This window comes from Macrosteles quadrilineatus, unplaced genomic scaffold, assembly GCF_028750875.1.
Source record: "Macrosteles quadrilineatus isolate MER2022 unplaced genomic scaffold, UCM_ALF_1.0 Scaffold_2__2_contigs__length_208266976, whole genome shotgun sequence".
In the NCBI taxonomy this organism is placed as follows: domain Eukaryota; kingdom Metazoa; phylum Arthropoda; class Insecta; order Hemiptera; family Cicadellidae; genus Macrosteles; species Macrosteles quadrilineatus.
In genome coordinates, this window is record NW_026542595.1 from 88,314,447 (window position 1) to 88,331,464 (window position 17,018).

At 38.3% G+C, this 17,018-nt stretch overlaps 1 long non-coding RNA gene across 1 annotated transcript; it reads right to left on the reverse strand.

The window, feature by feature from the left end:
• Positions 1-37: 37 nt before the first annotated feature.
• LOC128986996 (uncharacterized) lies at positions 38-13,065 on the reverse strand. The gene is made up of 3 exons (XR_008490179.1): positions 12,881-13,065; positions 8,667-8,810; positions 38-138 (listed from the first exon to the last, which is right to left on the reverse strand). It is a non-coding gene; the product is annotated as an uncharacterized LOC128986996 (long non-coding RNA).
• Positions 13,066-17,018: the final 3,953 nt, after the last annotated feature.

Below are 17,018 nucleotides of genomic sequence, written 5' to 3' on the forward strand. Positions count from 1 at the left end.
TCATCACCACACCAGCACTCTGCAACATCACCTCATATGAGTCACCTTGACAGAGTCAACTGTCACTAGCTCCAGAGACTTTGACAAAGCCTGGCGAGATAGAGCCCTTATCTGTGACATCATCACCACACCAGCACTCTGCAACATCACCTCATATGAGTCACATTGTTTACAGCTCATTTTGCTATATAAACAATTAGCTGTTTTGTTGAGTAAGTTATCAACTATTTGGCCTGATTTGGTTGTTTGAATAAAGTTAGATGTACGATATAAAATACTTCTCTGCCTAAATATTAAAAAAATAGCCTAGACAAATTATACAGGGTGTTTTTTTATGTAGGCTATGTCAATGTTTTATTCGAAGATTTGGTAAGTTTTTCTCATATCAGCCTACACAAGATTTAAAATTAATCAAAACCAAAATGGCGGTATCCACTACTTACCAGATTTAAAAGTCATAAAACTTAAACGTTTGTATTAAGGCTATAAAAGTAGAATTTTGTTTCTAAAAGCGTTGGCGGATGTGTAACTATTATATGCAACAGATGTGCAAAAGATATGCAAAAGATTAAAATGTTTCTATTTTGTGTCCTCTTCCCGTTGCAAAGCACGGGTAAAACAGCTAGTATCAAATAAAAGAGCATGAAAAAAGAAAATGTTTGGTGAAAAAAATGGAAAATCGGCTCATGAATTTGTGAGATAATCCCCCCCCCTTTCCCCCTACCCATTACTTTTTTTTAATAGCAAGGTACCCCTTGTGACATATCAAATGAAAGAGCATGAAAAAATAAAATGTTTGGTGAAATTCATTTTTCATTTGATATGTCACAAGGGGTACCTTGCTATTTAAAAAAAAAGTTATCGGTAGGGGGAAAGGGGGGGATTATCTCACAAATTCATGAGCCAATTTTCAATTTTTTTCACCAAATATTTTCTTTTTTCATGCTCTTTCATTTGATATGTCACAAGGGGTACCTTGCTATTAAAAAAAAATATAAGTTCCGGTGAAGGGGGGGGGGATATCTCACACATTTATGAGCCAATTTTAAAATTTTTTTCACTAAACATTTTATTTTTTCATGCTCTTTCATTTGATATATCACAAGGGCATATGCAACGCCCTTGCATATTTAAAAAAAAATAAGTTGGTGGCCGGGGGGAAAGGGGGGAATGTGAATGTAACGTTCACAACAAAACAATTGGGCCCCCTACGTCAATAGATGATTCCCGCAAACTGCATTTTTCTATCTATTGCGGTTTTTACATAAAAAAAGATGCAAGTTTTTAAAAAAACACCCTATAAGAATAAAAAAAAAATTAATATTAGTGTAGATACAGTTAGTTATCTTTAGAAGCTTTGTTAAACCGGGTTTTCCTAGACGCGGAAGAGGAGCGCCGAGAGCGGAAAAGCGATTAATATGACATTCCACTCCGCTTCTAGGAAAACAGTAACCTTAAATTACCTAAGACAAGAGGAGTCCGCTCTCCGCGTTCCTCTCTCCGCGCTCTGCTTCCGCGCCTAGGAAAACCCAGCTTTACTGAATATGGCCAGCTGCCTATGTATTTATTAGGACCTTTTATTCAAAGTCCAATTATCAAGAAAAGGGGTATTTGGTTTAGAATAATCCAAAAGTTACTGACTTGTCTAGTTTGAGATCTTGTGGTCTTTTTACTGACTAAGGCTGATATGTTCCTTAGACGGGACTGTTGATTAATAGCCAATACAGTCATATACCTTTGGCAAAGTATACATTCCTTCTACATGAACCAGCTGTAGCCAATTTCTTATTAAAAGAAAACATTTTAGCTGTATCGTGACATTGTCGATAACTTGTAAAAATTTAAAATACAATAAATAATATTTTATTTCATTGTTTGATGAGCCAGTCACATATTGGACTAGTGTCTAAAATATTATGTTTTCTACCTTTTTAGTTACTGAGATAGTTGACGTGGCATAAAGGATGATAGCTTACAATATGTCGTCCTATCAATCAGACTTGTTTAAAGTAGTCTGCATATTCAAGTCCGCAATATCAGTAATTTATATCAGCGCAATTTGACGGTAGTTCACTTCAACTAAGTTTGTTTTGATTTTAAAACCTGCGACAACTAGGCTATAACATAGCCCTCAACCGGTGCCGTATCACGTGTTTCGTTACCGCCTGGTCAACCAGTGTTAAATGTTCAGTTTCGTGTTTTTGTGTTTTTATGTCGTGTCTATGTTATTTATTTACTAACTATAAACTTTTGACAAACTCCATCATGAGGAATATCTAATGACTGCTTGACATTCTCACGACCTGATGATGTGCTCCTGCAGCACGAAACAGCTGTAGTCACTACGAACTACATAGGATCGTTTTGGACAGAACAAGGTAATTTAAACCACTATACGCTATAACATAGGATGGAATGTATAGTTCTGTCAATAATACAAGATATGTGCATTATTCTCAGGGTTTTATGACAGGGATTTTCAACATATTTGATTGATTTTAAATATATTTGGTGGACTTATAAATTAAAATGTTTTATTCTGAGTTATGTGAAGCTAAAATTAAAAAGAAAAACAAAACTAAACAAAAATATTTTATATTTATAGTGATTAAAATGCTTAAAACAAATGTAGGCCTATAATAAACTAAAACCTACAGTTATAGAATATCTTTTTTATATAGAAAACTATACACACCAATTAAGGAAAATCAAGCAATCTGTCCCTTGATGAATGTACAGTACTCTGTAGGCCTACTTACAATATTTTACGATCGAAGCCATTTCATAACTCATTACTTTCAAAGAAGCAAGGTTGCTCTGCAGAAAATACCAGACTAGAGTTACTATTCAAATACTGATGTTACAAGTAATGCTCAATGTGAATCAAACAAATATTGACAAAATGAGGCAAAGATGCTGGTGATAGTTTTATCATTTGATACCAGTCACCAATATGTGTTATATTTGTTGGTATATTTTGCACATTCGAACTACTAAAAACATAGAATTCTGGTAATATACTTAACAATGGAAATTTTTCCTTTGCAACCACAATAACACGATTAATAAATAATAAATAAATAAATAAAAATGCCTTTATTTGCAAGCGTCTTTCAGTACAAGAACTGTTTTACAAAGTAACTCATGTCAATATAACTAACTTAAAAATATACAAAAATTAGGATACAAAAACAATGTGTATGACAAAACAAAATTATAAGCTATATACAATACTTTACATCTTCTTTACTTTTCTTTTGAAAGCCAGGACCCCCAGCTGTTTTAGGTCCAAGGGGAGATCATTATATATCTTTGGGCTAAAGTAAGAAAACCCTTTTCTACCCACTTCTAGTCTTACTTTTGGAATGTGGAGCAAGGCGTTCTGCCGGGTCACACGTTGAGTCACCTCCCCACGTGCCACAAGCCTCTCCACCAAGTACTTAGGCTCTTGCTGAACCAAGACCCGGTGGATGAGGCTACAAGTCTGCTCCCTGCACACGGCACCCATTGACAGCAACCCTGCAGCATCCCGAAAAGGGGATACGCGTTCACGCTTACGGATACCGTAAACGAAACGAATGGCGGAGTTCTGCACTTTTTGCAATCGGGACATCTCTTCCCTTGAGATGCTGTTGCCGTATGCAGGAAAACAGTAATGGAGCACTGACAACACTAGTGACTGTACCAGCTGCAGCTTGGCTGTCTCTGGTAGGATGTTTTTGTACCGGTACAGACCACGCAGCCTTCCCAAAGCCACCTGGGAAACATAAGTGATGTGGTCCGAGAAAGTGAGGCCACTGTCAAGTACCACACCCAAGGTCATGACGGTATCCCTCACCATTAGAGGTTTTCCTGCGATTTGAACGTGCATGTCTCCATTTGCAACTCTGTGAAGATTAGTGGGTGTAGCAATATGAAGAATCATGCATTTTTCAGAGTTCAATTTCAAACCATGTTTGCGTGACCACTCACTTATTCTCACCAGATCAGAGTTCACTCCTGCAAAAGCTTGCTCAGCAGCCTGAATCTCATAGGAGAAATGCAATTGGCAGTCATCGGCATATGAATGCACATTGCAGTGACTCACACATCTGGACAGATCTGCAGTGTACAGGGTAAACAAAATGGGCCCCAGACAGCTCCCCTGAGGCACTCCCCTTGATTTCTCTAGAGGAGGTGAGATATCGGTACCCACCCTGGTAACTTGCAGTCTGTTTTCCAGGTAAGATCTAAACCAAGCAACCGCATTGCAATGAAAACCAAAATGTTTCAATTTTGCTAGGAGCAAACCATGGCTTATGGAATCAAAGGCCTGTGAAAAATCAAGCATGACTACAGAGCTACACCTGCCCTCGCTCCTCGCCCTAAACAAGTCTGCAAACATATTCATCAATGCAGTACAGGTGCTATGGTTCTTTCTGAACCCTGATTGCAGTTTGGGAAGCAGATTCTCTGCATCTAAAAATTCGGTTATTTGGCGTATTACTAATTTTTCGAGCACTTTGGACATAGCAGGCAAGACCGATATTGGCCTTAAATCATTAAAGTTTGAAGGAATCTGTTTTTTGGGCAATGGATGTACCATACTTTTCTTCCACGCGTGTGGAAATTCACTGTTTACAAGAGACATATTCATAAGGTGAGTTATTGCATCAATGGCATGAGGCTGACGGCTTTTATCATTGCAATACTTATGTCATCAACACCGACAGCTCTAGAGGTAATTTCATTAATAGCTTCCCTCACTTCTGATACTGATATTTTTCTTAACTGGAATTTATTTACATTACGTGTATCTTCATTATATAATCTAATCAAATCTGCATCTGCTTCAAAAAATGATCCCATTTTTACAAAAAAATCATTCATTTCACCGACCCTAAAATCATTTGGTAAATTATTTCTGCCCTTTCCTGCTACTATATCACTCTGTTTAAGGCATTTCCAAAACGCTCTTGTATCTTTACAATCTGCCAGTTTTTCTGAGAAAAAATTTCTTTTTGCTTTCCATACAGCCCCATTCAGTTTGTTTCTAACTTTTTTATAATCTATCCAGTCGACATTCTGTCCCGAGCTTGAAAATTTCCTCCTTAATTTATTTTTCATTTTTGTTAACACAATGATTTCATTATTTCTCCAAGGTGCTTTTTTCTTTGTCACTCTCTTTGTTACTAGCGGCGCATGTTTATCATTAACTGCTAACGCTCACTGGCACCAGGTAGTTTTCTTGTAAGATCTACCACAGAGACAATATAATATTACTAGACTCTTCTATCTACTATCCAAACAGTATATAAGCCTGCTGGATTGAAATTATGTAAACTACTAAGACAGAGATTTGGGACTGCAGATGGAGGTAAGAACGCATTGTCAGATTAGTTACTACAATAGTTCTGTTTCTGAGTTGTCAAAAGAGAACTTTGAACTGTGGATACCAGATATGTTTAGAAAAATAAATTTTTAAGTACCTATTCTCTAAACAACTATAAAAACAAAATTCATAACACATTATAGGTCAAATTGACAATAGCGACCACCTGGCTGTTGCATGAGGTTAGTTTTACAAAAGATGTAAGTAAAAAACGCACATCAGGTGAAATGTCGACCTTAAATCTTCACGGTTACGTCAATATTGGCTAACAAGGATCTGCAATTAAAAAATCGGTCAAGGCCGAACAACCCAAGTCTTCAGAGTTTGGTCGGGCCTCACTCACATGTCTGTGGCACACATTGTAATGGTGTGTTACATTAACATACAAACTCCCACCAACTTCACTCAGACCAGACCAGAACTGACTGATCAAGTGAACAGTGTTATCTACACAAGATGGGAATTCAAGTTAAAAGCTTCTTATGTAGAAAATGTGGAGAGGAGGAGACAGCCTTCCGCGTGATATTTAGGTGCCCAGCCCAACAAGGTCTATGTGTGAGATTCCTTGGCCTATCGACTGGAGATTAAAGGGAAGAACAGGTTACCATAGTCAAAAGGATCTCATGGTTTACTAAGAACCTGGGATTTGACAAAGAATGAGGACCTGTGAATGAGGGTGCCCAACAAGCTGTTTCAGCTGTGATGCAATCCCATGGTTTACTTATAAGCCTAGCACTCTTAAAAAAAGTGTTCTTCTGTTTGGTTATGTGCGATTTAGTGATTAAATTGTTATGTCACAGTCACAGTTAGATTTTGACCCTTTTATAGAGGCAATCGAATAGAGGTCCTTTAGTAAAATTGACAGCCAACATCAGATTGCACCTGGCATCCCTTTCCGTTTTTCTTAATGTAAGAATAATTTTTATTTTTTAATGTGCTAAAAAACAAATTAACTACAAAATGTTCAACTTGACACCAAAGCTTCATATACCAAAGGTAGTCGTGCTCTGGCAGCATGGTGAATAATAACGATCAGTCGAGAGTCGACTGACGATTCGAGTAATGCCTGTTGTGATGATTAGTCGTGGGCTTGTTCGCCATTACCTTAACAAACCAGCCAAAAACTATGAGTATTCCCTGCTAATTTAGCGCTTAGTATTGATTACCTTACAATCATTAAGAATATTGCCCCACAATGTGATATTTGCAGCTTAGAAGTTTTGCCTTTTATTTCAAATGTGTTTCCCACGACAAAGAAGGTACTGAAACTATATCAATATAGGTATATTTGTGTAAAGCTTCAATCAGCTCACTTTTGCAACACTAAGCATCGGAGGCCTTGAGATTCTTATTCCATTCCAATGATCACAATAACTATCCTAAATTAAACATATGGTAGGGGATTGTGGACAAATTGTGCTAGGGGATTGTGGAACAAATTGTGGACATTGTGGAATTATTGTGTAAGAAAAATCATGCTCAGTATGATTCAATATTCAATATTAATTGTTAAGTGATAGACATGATCCGTGGATGCGATACTCCCTCGTGTGGATTAAGGATCGCACAAGTAGAGTACTACGACTATCCACAGTATTATCCTGATAATTAGAACAATGCGTAAAATACAAGTCAAAATTGTGGTTCGGATTCCACTTTGTACTGAAGGTCCCTTAGTTGTCATTGGCGGTATGGGCTATTAATTAACAGTCCTGTCAAAGGAACATGTCCGGCATATTGGTGGTGCAAGGGGAATTTGATGAGTTTGTAATTTGGGGAGGAGGTAATTGAAGTTTATAAGGTTTAGTTCTAATGGACTAGGATATTTCAATTCAATATCCTTACACACTTTGTCAGTTTGCTAAGAGCCAGTAACAAACCACTTACAAATGATCACACATATTAATGAGGCGGAATGGGCACACGGGAGGGACTTAGGCTAAAGGTGTAGTGACGTCATATCTCTAGTGGCTAATGTCTTCTCTTGAGGCAACACGATTACCGTAACAAAACAATTTGATTTTAGCGGCGTTCGTGGCATAGTTGGTAGCGTTTCGGATTGGTGTTCAGGAGGTCCTGGGTTCGAATCCCGCTGGCAGCTCTAACTTTTTGTCAACAAATTTTTCATATCAGCAAGTTTGGTTGGTTAGGTTAGGTTATGACAGTTTAATTTTAAAATACTAAATTTTAAAATTAATTTTATAATTAATTAAAAATTATTAATTAGATTTTTATCTTATATAGGCTAGTTTTTATATTATCAGCAAGTCTGGTTGGTTAGGTTATGTTATGACAGTTTAATTTTAAAAATTAATTTTATAATTTTAAAACAATATTTTATAATTAAAAAGTTAATTTTATAACTAAAAATAAAAAATAAAATTAATCTAAATTTTTTCAACTTAGCAGTTCTAGCGGCAAACGCTGACACTACAAGATATGTTAGCCTTAGTCCCTCCCGTGTGCCCCACCGTTAATGAGGCTATACGGCACTGAGTGTTATGACATTATTTTAAACTGAACACATGCTTCCTTAACGGATATTTTTGTAAATTAAATATCCAACGATAAAAATTAAAAAAAAAATTACCAAACTGCTTTAAATTATAAGAGTGATAGTTGTATGACATTATTTTAAACTGAACACATGCTTCCTTAACGGATATTTTTGTAAATTAAATATCCAACGATAAAAATTAAAAAAAAAATTACCAAACTGCTTTAAATTATAAGAGTGATAGTTGATTACAAACACTGTACCTATGTACTAGTAGTAAATGCAACGTACTACAGTATGAGTCATTGGTTAATAATAATCATTATCATACATGAGTAGCGAACGCTTATCAGGTTGAATTCTTTCCATCTATATCAGAATAAACCAGCAAGTCAAAGACAATAAAATGTGCTTACATACCATTATGAATAACCTAACTCTGTTAACATCATTTACAAACAAAGGCAAACCGTGTGGTGGTGATAAGACTCAGTTTGGGCCACTTAGTTATGCAGTCATAGTCGATTACTAGATGTAAATAGTGTAGTGCCGGCCTTGAAACGTTGTTTAACACTCATTGTCCATTAGGGACTAATTAATTGATTGGAACAATAACCAAGCAATTTTCAATTGTGGTCCAGAAGCAATCAAAGATGCAAAATAAGAGAGAGATGTTCTTTTGTTAGTTATTTAAATTCTGATTACATAGATTTACAGTAAAACACTTAAAAAGTAAAATTTTAAGGCCCACGCATTGCCTAAATTAATTATAGATATAGATGTAATGTTATGACTTACACTTTTCACGTTCCCTTTGAATGGAGTGTTGCTATACCTCGTAGTTAGAAGGCCAACAGACATAAGTGATTTCAGTACCACCATCTTTCCAACAAAAGGCTACGTTGTTCACTTGTAGAGTAAAAGGCACCATGCAGACACACTCTAAAACAACATAAGCAAGTTCATATTGGTCAAGTTTCTAACTCTTTGATGGTTCAAACCCGTGGAATGTTGGAATTTTGCACACCTGAAGATTCCTTTTCTGCTCTGTACAAATAAAACAAAAGAAAATTTACAGATCTCAGCTTTTAGAATCAGGTCAGAGTTTAGGGTTTAAGGAAGACAGCAAGCAAGCAGCTTTGGCAGACCCTCTCCTTATCCGTGTACCCTCACTCAGAACATTTTTGAGAATTAAAAGTAGCTGTAAACCACCTTTGACACTATTTATAGGTTAAACTATTGATTTAAATTTCTGTATTTTTCAACAAATAAATAAACAAAATATTGTAAAACAGAGTATTTTAGGAATTTCACACTCCTTAAGATTGGGCGCTCTGGGATAAAGCCAAATCAGCCCATAAAGGCTACAAAGTGGGGCCTGGAATAAAAGTTGGGTCTAGTCTACTGTAAAATAACTGTCTTACTGTCCCCTATCACCAACATAGGTTAGTATACTGAATTGATATATCCTATCTGTTGACCAGCCTTCTCAGTAGTGAAGCATTTCAGTGTGTGTGAATCCAAAATGAAATAGGTTGTAATTTTAATTTGTTATGACCAAGAAAGTTGGTATGCAGGATAGAAGGGATTATTCCAAATCCAGTATAGTGTGGGGTTTTAACATGGATTTAAAGAAATGGAATGGAATAATGATAACTAGTGGTCGTCCAGTGGTTGAATACTCGACCAAAAACATGTGATGTACAGAAATCTTTATTTACACCCCACACTGTAAGTAAAACATGTAATGATTGGGATTTCGTCAATGTGTTTAGATTTTCTTTTTATATTTCGTCACCAACATGGCAACCCATAAGGCCCATATTCATTTTTTTTTAATTTTCAATTAAGTTTTGTGCTTATTTTTGAGCCTATTTTATTTTATACATGGTTTCTGCACATCTACGGGCAAATATCTTTCTAACGGTATGCATAGATTTTCCCTGCGATGCACACAAGCTGAGAAAAAAGGTTTTAAAGAAACATGCTTGCCTAATTATAGGATTGTCATAAACCTCGTCTTATCAAAACTCAAACATAATTTTCATGTCGTCGGGGTGACTTGATACCACATTGGCTGTACTTTTGATAGATGCCCTTCTTACAATAATTTTAGTTTCTGGGGAGGACTACAAAATAACTTCAATGTCAATGAGTGGCCCAAACCATTTTAAATGGCCTACCAATCCAGATGTATGCTGGTATAACAAATGTGATATGAAAGAACCATTACACCTCTATTACCCATTAACGCAAGGTGAATGTTCGCAGTCCCCCGAGATGAAAAAATTGAGGCTAAAGGACAAAATCAATGAATAAATGTGTTTAAGAAGCCCTGTAAATAGTGTAGATAATGAACAATTTAATTAAGTTACTTTAAAGCTGACAGTTCTTGAATTTTTGAGAAAGAAACATTTTTTAAATTTAAACCATTTTTTCAAGAAGTATAACTGCGGCGACGTGTAAAATTGCAACATTTCGCTAAGAAGAAAAAATGTAAAATAAGTAATTAAAATTTTGGTTATTATTTTGTTTGAACACACCACGCTTCTAGTTTATGTTAAGGTAAGTAATACTGTGTTTTGGTCCAATATTATTTTTTACAGATTTTTTTATAGTTTTACCAACAAACCCCGCGTTTTGGTTTATAATTTGATTAATAGCTTCAGTAATAATTATGCAAAAAATATGTAAAAAATATCAAAAGATTCAGAACAAAAAGATGGACTCAAATCACCCCTTAAATAAGCCTAATATTGTATTACATTGAAATCACATGCAATCTTATAGGCTGGTGACCCCACTTGCGGGGGTGACTTGAACCGGCAATATTTATTATTTTTTCTTTTACTAGTAACCATGGTAAAAATATATTACTTTGTAAATAGTTAGTATAAGCTAAGACTGTAGGTAATAAGTAGGCTATAAAAAAATATTAGTTCTAATGTGCTTAGTTACAAACATACAATGGTGTAAACTTCAAAAGTGGTATCAAGTCACCCCGTTTTACGGTAGTTAAATTGATAGTTTCAATCAATATTAGTGTAAATCAGTTAAGAAACTGTACCTGTACCCGGAAGCAGTCTTATAAAGTAATAAAGATGGTACAAGTGATTCTTATCGAAGTAGGCTAGACATTAGAAATTCATTAGAAGGATGTGCTTGTGCTATCAACAAACAGTTTCTTAACTGGGCTACGCTAATAATGATTGAAACTATTGATTAAATTAGTAAACCTTCATGCGATTTTTTAACCATCCGCAAGTTTGGTTTGGTTGGTAGGGTTGTGATAGTTTAATTTTATAATAGACCTAGATAAGTTATATTTTAAAATATCGATTAAGTCTATTAACTTAATCAATATTTTCAATTTGATAGTTTCAATCAATATTAGCGTAGCCCAGTTAAGAAAATGTACCCGACAAACTCTTATTTACTAAATCCAAAGTATAGACTGCATCTCTGTTTCGTTTCTGTTGACAAGTTTCTTAATTCTTACATACCTTTGCAAGAGTATGATCCTGCAGTAACCCCTTTGGGGTACAGTTTCTTAACTGGGCTATGCTAATATTGATTGAAACTATCGAATTGAAAATATTGATTAATAATCTATATTTTTAAATAGGCCTAAATCTATATATATAAAAGGCAAAGCCCTCACTGACTGACTGACTAACTGACTCACTCACTCACTCACTCATCACTAATTCTCCCACTTCCAATTTACCTAGGCGGCTGAAATTTGGTACACTGATTCTTTAGGCATTAAATAGGAAAACTAAGTTGTTTTTATTCTGATCGGACTCTCGGGCTCTGCCCCAGTGGCTCTGGAATTTCCCATGTTAACCTTATGAGTACTCATATTTAAATGGAATTAATGCATCTTAACAGCTGTTTCAATTAAACAAGTTGGTTCTGTTCTATGATGTGCAATAGCATTAAAGTTACAAGGATTACCAACAGGGTGCAGTACTATTATTTTTTTTTAATTTATGACAACAACAGCTAATTTGCAACCAAAAGGTGAATGAGCGTAGCGAACGAACTTCAACCTGGAGGCGAGTTAGCGTAGCGAACGAGCTAACCCGAAGGCAAGTGAGCGCAGCGAACGAGCTCCAACTTAAAGGTGAGTGAGCGTAGCGAACGAACTTCAACCAGGTTGTGATTAAGCCATGCGAACGAGCTCACTAATGAAGTAAAGCGGGGCAAAGCCCGCGGGTACAGCTAGTATAGGTAGCCTATAAAAGGCAAAGCCCTCACTGTCTCACTCACTCACTCATCACTAATTCTCCCACTTCCCATTTACCTACGAGGCTGAAATTCGGTACACCGATTCTTTGGGCATTAAATAGGAAAACTAAGTAGTTTTTATTCTGATCAGGCTTTCGGGCTCCGCCCCAGTGGCTCTGGAGTTTCCCATGTTAACCTTATGATTTTTCACATTTAAAAAGAATTTCTTAACAGCTGTTTCAATTAAACAATTTGGTTATGTTCTATGATGTTCAATAGCATTAAAGTTACAAGGATTACCAACAGGGTGCAGCACTATTATTTTTTTTAAATTTATGACAACAACAGCTAATTTGCAACCAAAAGGTGAATGAGCGTAGCGAACGAACTTCAACCTGGAGGCGAGTTAGCGTAGCGAACGAGCTAACCTGATGGCAAGTGAGCGCAGCGAACGAGCTCCAACTTAAAGGTGAGTGAGCGTAGCGAACGAACTTGGTTAATATTGATAGTTTCAATCAATATTAGCATATAGCCATAGACTAACCAACGTTTTATCTATGATATAGCCCAGTTAAGAAACTGTAGGCTACCCTCGATAGTTTCAATCAATATTAGCATAGCCCAGTTAAGAAACTGTACCCAATCTTTGTTCTTCGCGTTTTTGGTACCGGTACCTGAAAGCCGGAAATAGTAGCAGCCTACCGCTACCGTACCGTACAGCACCAATGAGGTAATATTTAGTCAAGATGTAAGCTACAAGAACAAAATTCAAATTCACTCACTTGCACAACTACGAGCTACGACAGAGCCTTCATCCCTTTATCTGAATCTAAAGGATAATCATAACCATCCAGATGCAGATTACGAATTACGAGCACGAGACTACTAGACAGACACAAACAAAACAAACCAAGGCCCGTCCGTCCCTAAGGAATAAGGATGACAATTAATTATTGACAAGTTGACTACTAACTAGACAAAGACAATTTTACAGACGACACCGACACCGGACGGACACCGGACAACCTCTGGCGAGATATAAATGGCACTGAAGGAAGAAGTAAATGGTTCAAGATTATGCTAGCCGTGGATGTTAAACCTCTATTTTTTACAACTGCAATACACAGAGGAACCGCAGGGGGCTCACGCTTGCGTGGGTTCGTGGCCTGGGCGACCACGCGGACCCTAGCTCTCCCAGAGGGGAGGTAACTGCCCGGTGTCAGACCCGGCACTTCAGGTAGACCACAGTTATGGACGACTGGTAAGCGCCAGCCCCTTAGGGGGAGCCTCCAGTGACATTCCCTCCATTCAGGGTGGGGGGGGGGGTGTTTAGCTCTCAGTGACGCCGTTAATTCCGCCTCTCATCATCTACCTGTAACTGTGGTTGTGACTGAGTCCTACCTGTTGTGTTCGACTGACATTTTGTGAGGCATATCCTCGACTTTGGAAGTAGCCTCGTCCTGGGAGGTGAAATACCTAGCCCCCAGAGGGGAGGTAAATGCTCCGTGTTGGTATCGGCATTTTCAAGTTGGCCACAGACATGGTCGACTGGGCATCGGGTCCCAGTGACATTCCTTTATCCAGGATGGAGGGGTGTTTAGCTCTAGGAGAGATGGAAGTACATCATAATCTCTAACCTACCTGTGTCTGTGGTTCTTTGGGCTTCGGCCTGCTTGTTGTGTGCGACCAGCATTCAGTGGGCAAATCCTCGACTTTGGAAGTAACCTTTCCTGGAGGTGAAAACGGGCAAGTACCCGCAGCTCACGGGGACACTCAAGGGCAACGTAACTTTCCGCAGTGTGAGGGCAACGGTTTGTAGGTACTTATGCAAACCTATCCCTGTCTCTGAGCACGGACGGTATGGTTATCTTGAGTGTGGGGGGTTCTTCCCGGAACCTCAATTGAGTCAAGGGTGTCGCCACCTCTGGTGGATAGGTTCATCCGGGTGGGTCCCACTTCTATACCTGCCTCCTTTTGGGAAACCCTGATGGCCTGGCAGTGATGTTGGGTCTGACGGGCAAACGAAGTAGATCGGGTGCTGGGTCCGAGCCCGCCAGGGGTATCTGGGGATCTATCGCTCTGGTTATCTCTGGTTTCCCAGCAATGGGTAAGGCCTCGATCGGGCAGCGGTGGAAATGGGAGGTTGGGGTTCCCCCCGTCAGCGTGCTGATGGTCCCCTTCCTCCTGGCTATTGATGGCGGGTTCTGCCTGTCAGGGATGAGATAGGTCCCGAGTGTTGCTTGCACTAAATGCGTCGGGGCGCTCTACTATGGACCTCTAGGTTCCGACCTAGTGGAACCCAGGTGGAGTGACGCTTAAACAAGCAGCCGGAATCCCTGGTTAGGATTGAGGGGCAACCCTCTTTCCGAAGGGTCTGCTTCGGCAGCCGGCGAGCCTGATGACCTTAAGTCATCCGCCCATGATGTGCTAAAGGTTGATGCGTAAGCTTCGGCCTACATCATGGGGCCCGGGTATGTCCTGAAGGATAGGTACCGGGTAAGCAGTCAGGGGGCTTCGGCTCTCATGACAACAAATAATAATAATAAAATAATACACAGAGGACTTATGAGCATAGATTAAAGATTACGCATACTGATTTATTCCCTGGGCTAGTGGCTAGTGCATATAGAGGTAAGGTACAAAGAAAACCTTCAATGGTTAACACACTGTGTCCAGCAAGTTAAAGGTGGCCGTGGTCTGCACTAGTGCTGTTTTCTATGGCAAAGACCAACACCACCCTCTTGCCATCATGTACTACAACGCCAAGAGAAAGACCCTGTACCAGGTGCGATAGGAATTTTCGCACAGTGCTAACCGTTCGGAATCCTGGAACTTGTGTTACTGAAGAGATATTGAAATCTGATTAGCCTATTCAAGGCTACTCTTCTACTTCCAAGTGGCACTGCTTCAAAACCCATGTAGCACAGGTTGGGCCAACGTTGGTAAATTGTGGAGCCACACAGTTGGCCAACGGTAGAAATGTCACCTCTTTAAACTGTTTTCCAGCCAACCATTGTCCAGCCGTTTTATTTCACACAAAATAATAAAGATTTAGTACGAAAAGCATAATTATTAGTTGAGTAAATTGATTAAATAGTTCATAAAAACAAATTTTGAAAAAAAACTAGAACAAAATTTTTTTGGCCCAGACGGGTCTCGAACCCGGGTCCTTCGACTTATGAGCCTCTTACTTTACCACTGAGCTATCTGTGATTGCTGATATAGAGAGTTTTCAAGTGGTGAAAGAGTAGCCGACAGTTGCAATGGTCGCAATACTTCAAACATTTTTGATACTACACAGTATAATATGATTCTGTTAATCTGTTAAGGCATCATAAGTAGTTTTTTTTTTTGGAGTTAGAGAGGATACTGGTATTTGAATGATTAATTAATTACCGTTAGATTGTTAATGCTATTATAATTGCCTGTTATATGATTAATTACTCTTTCCCCTTAAATTGTTGCAAATAAGTTAAAGAATATTAATTTAAAAAATATTTGCATTATTAAAATTATTAAAATTCATTGTTGTAGCGCCGGAACTGTAATATATAAAATATCTGGTTTTACAATACCTTTATCAGTTCCAAAAACTTTTGGAAACTTTTGGAACTGATAAAGGTATTGTAAAACCAGATATTTTATTATAATTATGTTGTGAAAGCTAGACCCAGAGAATGAAAGTCGTGTAAACTCAACTATGGACCATTGTTGGTCCAACAAAAGTATCTTTTGTTGGTCCAACGGAGTGAAAAACGGTTGGACAACGGTTGGCTTGATGTATGATACCCAGCAATGCATATTAATGTATTTCATTAACAATGAACCAATGTTGGTCCACAGTTGTAAATATTGGTTGGCCCAACTACGAGATATACAGTTGGACAACGGTTGGTTGGTTGTGGAAGCTCCAACCAACCATCGACCAACTGTCCCACAGTTGGCCAACGTTGGCCCAACCATCTGTGCTACATGGGAAAGCACTCTTACGGAACAGTGCCTGTGGCGTACATATTCTTTCGGAGCTGTACTGTAGCGGGGGGCCGTTTGGTGAGGGGGTGCGGGGTTAAGGTATGGGATGGAGGAGGGAAATTCGGGTAATCAGAAGGGAATAAACAGGGTAATGCTAATAGGTTAGGAAAAGGTGTGTCTGGACCCAGCTTAATTTCAGCGTGCTGAATCTGCTACCAATACAATTAGGAAGATTGCTGGGGACCAGAGGGACGGAGACCTTTTACCCAAATCAGAACACTTGCCTAGCCAGCTTTGATTTGAACTAATGGAACTAACTATTTAAATATAAACCTATCCTTCCACTACGAACTGAACTTGGGTAATTACTTACTAATTATTGATGAGCAAATGAGTGATATGTAATTGAATACTGAATGAGAAATAAGTATGAATTGATTTAAACTATTAAGTTACATTCTGGGAACATGTGGATTAGTATTCATGTTTCGAAAGGTTGGTGGCAGAGTGCCACCAACCGGCTAAGTTGTCAATTCCTACATTTCCATAGTCGGGTGAGCCAGAAGGGCTCCCCGCTAGTTACCTGACTTAGCCAGACATTTTCCCTACTTAATTTCTACATATTAACTAACTATGATAACTTATCCCAAACATCGAAGAGAAGTCCTGGATTTTACGGAGAGGTTTCCTGTGTAGAAGCCGGTTGTCGAAGAAGGAGGACAAGACTAGGAAAGGTGGGGATAGAGCATTGATGCAGTCGCGGTAGGCAACGAGATGAACATGCAGCCCGGCTTCGCGAACTGCACACACTATAAAAAATATAGCGTGCCGCTATGCGTCACAACCACCCCCCTTACGACGAAAGAAAAGAAAAGAACAAAACAGTTTTTTGAAGGTTGGTGAAAGGGTTTGGTTTGCTGTGTTTTTTTTTTTTTGTGGGGAGGTTTG